Below are 5,054 nucleotides of genomic sequence, written 5' to 3' on the forward strand. Positions count from 1 at the left end.
TAGCTCCCTGTTAAAATGCATTTCTCCACTGAGATAAATCTCTAGATTTCTAAAATATGGAAGCATCATAACCAAAGCAAATCGTAATTTCCTGCATTTTCATGATAGACAATGTGCAGCAGGAAAAGAGCCTCAGCTTGAAAAGGCTTTTGTTAGTTCAAAGCAAGGCAGGGTGTGTTTTTGTGATCTTTAGCAATTAGAGGCCAAGTGGAGCTAAAAGCCAGTTTGCTGAGAGATGCGACATGCTGGAATAGCAAACATCTCCCTGGTAATGTGAGGCATTTATGCAATTAAGCGCCACACCAGTGATCTGTATGTCTACAACTAAATCAGATACTACCACATGGCTAGATCGTTCCTGGGTAAAATGTAACCTCACAGGAAAGTATAAGGTGAGACAAGATGCACCTGGTGGGAACGGTGGAACAAGATCCTCCGAGTTCTAACCTCCTAGATCCTGATTACATGTTAATTATCCTTTATATCTGCACCAGAGGGCTTTCTGGTTGATTGTTCAACAAAGCAAGTTCAAATGGGAAATGTTCAGTATACTGATCAAAAACACTGGGGACAATGTATATACATGGGGATGATGGGGGCATCAGGCCTGACTTTCGCCTGACAGTGGCATGCTGCCCCCATCTTACTCCACATTTCAGGTATCCGTTAACATCAAAGACAATGTCTTAACTGATATTAGCATATGCTCCATCATACTAAAATACGCAATTTGGTGACTGTCTGTCTGTGTCTAACCACGATACATTTGGTTGTTACTTATCCAATCTCAACTAAACGTGACAGGAGGACGAAGGGCCACATGATGGAGGTTGTGGCGACTTAATCCTCCCCCCACCCCCCAGGGGGTTTTCTACCTTGGGTGAAATCCGTGTTGAGATGTATAGCTGACTTATTGTTGCGTTTATCCAAAGCCGCTTCAAAATAACAAAAGTAACTGGAATTGCACTCGGTAGAGCACATACTTTATCTCCGCCAGGCTAAACAGTTTACTTTCTGTATGCCACTGATAGGCCAGATCGGGATCCGGACTTGAATCAAAATCTAATTGGCTTGTTCTTGATACCTATCCAACTCATCCACCTAGTTTTGTCATTACTTGGCCACAACTTTTTTGAAATATCATGCTGTACATCGCTTATGGCCCCAACTCTCAATGGTGAGGAATCACTTAAAATTCTCATATCCAGATGTCAGAGTTGGGTCTTCACCATAATCAAATCACTTCATATTTGTCACACACTCAACCTGTCCACAACGTTTCATCTAAATCCATCCACAACTTTTTGAGATATCATGCTCTATAAATATTAAAAAAAAAACCTTCAAAAATCTTTTTCTCTGAAATGGCTGAACCAGTCACCACTGCCAGCAGTTATATAGTAGTAGTTCTAATTATGTCTTTTATTAATTACGTAACACATCAGTACACAAACGCCACACAAAATACACCAGGCAAAACGCCACAAACACCACACAAAACAAGTCCTGATGAGAGTCTGCAATCTCTGATTTCCCTATTTCTTGTTGGTTTTGAGGTCTTAAGGTCAAAGGGTAAAAAGTCAAGGTCACATAAAATCATCACCGTTCATCAGATCGACATTAAATTTGAACAGGGTTTGTATATGGGGTGACTGAAACCTATGGTTTGACGTCAAAGGTGAAGGTCACATAACATCGTCAATTTTAATATGATTTACTTGTAATTTAAACACAATTTGCATGTCGGGTCACTGAATTAGATCACCAATCAAAAGCGAGAAGCCTATTGTTTTTTTTAGGTCCAAAGCTCAAGATTTCAGCAACTGATTTTGCAAGTACCGGTTTGTGACCAATTGTTTCTGTCTGTCTGTCTGTCTGTCTGTCTATCTGTCTGTCTATCTGTCTGTCCAGCCCATAACCTTTTTGCTGTTTGAGTTTTTGTCATCAAATCCTTAATATGGAGAATATGGAGAACACAAATGAATAGAATATACAAAACAATTTTAACTATCATTTTCGTCAGGTTTAGTTTGAGTGCGTAGCAGACGCGGACGAGTTTTGCATTTTGGGATGCTTTCTCGTTCTCTCTTTGTGTTCATCATTCTTTATCGTATTCCTTCTGCCTCGTGTGCTTTATTAAATTATTTATATTTCTGTAAGGCTGTGTTGCCACGCGTTCCTGCTATCTGTCTGTGCCAATTAATTTCATTGAAAATTTCTGGAGGGAAATAAAGTAATTAGGATCATCCCTTTATTTTGCTACTCGCGTATGCCTGACATATGTGAAGACTCGAGATGCGGCGCAACTGCCCTTGGTTGACGCACCATCCAAACTGCGCATAAAGTTGGCTATCTTATGGATTGATTCCCGGCACCTGCCTTGTGCAGTTCCCACGTTTAATCTCTTGTGGTTGTGGGTGAATTACATGTTGTAATGTATGCAGATCGTTGGATGAATCAACAGAATGTATGCATATTTTAACCTAGATTTCAACTAAATATTATGCATACCCAAACCTATATGAATGGATCATTATTCCTGTGCAAGCACGTCATTTTGGCGTTTCTAATGAGCCATTAGAAAATGCAATATGATCAGGGTATTTGAAATGATCAAGGTTTGCAATTAACCTCAATCAAAAATAAGCTGACCCACTTCTTCATCCTCAAAAATAAGGCATCAGTCCCGCTGGGGGGGGGGCGGGGGGGGTTATGTTTTGGTGCTGTCAGTCCTTCCATCTATCTGTCTGTCTTTCTAATGACTGGACACATTTCTTTCGCATTTGGCACAGTACCAGTCAAAAGTTTGGAAACACTCATTCAAGGGTTTTTCTTTACTTTTACGATTTTATACATGTAGAAGAATCATGAAGACATCAAAACTATGAAATAACACTTATGGAATTATGTAGTAACCATAAAAGTGTTAAACAAATCAAAGTATATTTTGTATTTTAGATTCTTGAAAGTGGTCACCCTTTGCCTTGATGACAGCTTTGCACACTCTTAGCATTCTCTCAACCAGCTTCCTGATGTATTCACCTGAATGCTTTTCCATTAACAGGTGTGCCTGGTTAAAAGTTAATTTGTGGAATTTCTTTCCTTCTTAATGCGTTTGAACCAATCAGTTGTGTTGTGACAAGGTAGGGTTGGTGTCCAGTAAATAGTCCTATTTGGTAAAAGACCATTATTTTTGTCTGTACTGTAGTAGTCCATATTATGGCAAGAACAACTCAACTAAGCAAAGAGAAACGATAGTCCATCATTACTTTAAGACATGAAGGTCAGTCATTCCGGAAAATTTGAAGAACTTTGAAAGTTTCTTTAAGTGTAGTCGCAAAAACCATCAAGTGCTATTATGAAACGGCTCTCATGAGGACCGCCACAGGAAAGGAAGACCCAGAGTGACCTTCACTGCAGAGGATAAGTTTATTAGAGTTACCAGCCTCAGAAATCGCCAATTAACTGCACCTCAGATTGCAGCCCAAGTAAATGTTTCACAGAGCTCAAGTAGCAGACACATCTTAACATCAACTGTTCAGAGGAGACTGCCTGAATTAGGCCGTCATGGTCGAATTGCTGCAAAGAAACCACTACTGAAGGAGACCAATAAGACGAAGAGACTTGCTTGAGCCAAGAAACACAAGCAATGGACATTAGACCAGTGGAAATCTGTCCTTGAGTCTGAAGAGTTCAAATTTGAGATTTTTGGTTCTAACCGCCGTGTCTTTGTGAGATGCAGAGAAGTGGAACGGATGATCTTTGCATGTGTGGCTCCCACCATGAAGCATGGAGGAGGAGGTGTGATGGGGGTGATGGTGCTTTGCTGGTGACACTGTCGGCGATTTATTAAGAATTCAAGGCACACTTAACCAGCATGGCTACCACAGCATTCTGCAGCGATACGCCATCCCATCTGGTTTGTGCTGAGTGGGACCATCATTTGTTTTTCAACAGGGCAATGAACCAAAACACACCTCCAGGGTGTGTAAGAGCTATTTGACCAAGAAGGAGAGTGATGGAGTGCTGCATTAGATGACCTGGCCTCCACAATCACCCGACCTAAACCCAATTGAGATGGTTTGGGATGAGTTGGACCGCAGGGTGAAGGAAAGGCAGCCAATTGCTCAGCATATGTGGGAACTCCTTCAAGACTGTTGGAAAAGCATTCCAGGTGACTACCTCTTGAAGCTGGTTGAGAGAATGCTAAAAGTCTGCAAAGCTGTCATTAAGGCAAAGGGTGGCCTGCATTGGAGTAAATTCAAATCAAATGTAAGACCAAATAAGTACAGTCCTGCATTGGAGTAATCGGAAGGAAACCCCAACAAGCAAAAACCAAAGATGAAGTCATCAGGAGGAACCTGGATAGGATTCGCATTTCAGCTGCTTCTCCTCTACCCTCAAACCCATCCAGGCACAGCCAAGTGAGCCTTATTCAACAACAACAAAAAAAGAACCCACATCAAGTAATTAAATAATTCTGGCTGCCAGACTATGTATCCGATCAAGATGAAATTTGAAAACGTGTATTCCACATCATGAATAAAATCATAATTGTGAAGTTTCACGTCGATTGATTCAGTGGTTCCGCAGAAAACATTATTTAATATATTTCTTCAATCCATTATGGCTGCCCAACCATGTGACCTATCAATTATTCCTGAACAGCTTTGCATTTGCACATCCAAATTCACCAAACTCCTACACGATTTTTCTTCAACCTTTCCATTTCCTTATCTTACGTAATCTTTATCAATTTTTTTTTTTTAAACACTCTTCAAATGTTACAACTTCCTCTTTCACACGTGTGGTTCTCGGTATTGTATCATAATTCATAACACTTTTTCTTCCTCAAAAGGCTGTTTTCAATTTGACCTTTCTTTCATCCTGTGACTAAAAAGTCCAAATGTTACAACGTTTCTTTTCTCCATTCTCTTAATTCTCCTTTTTTGCATCCCTCACGTAATGTCTTTGATAACATCTCTTACTTAAAATGTTATAATCCCAACTTGCAATGTATGTTCATGTTCCATCAATCGTCCCTTTTTTCCAAC

The sequence above is a fragment of the Eptatretus burgeri genome, chromosome 5 (assembly GCF_056783735.1).
Source record: "Eptatretus burgeri isolate ZD-2024b chromosome 5, Ebu_testis_v1, whole genome shotgun sequence".
NCBI classification, from domain to species: Eukaryota; Metazoa; Chordata; class Myxini; order Myxiniformes; family Myxinidae; genus Eptatretus; species Eptatretus burgeri.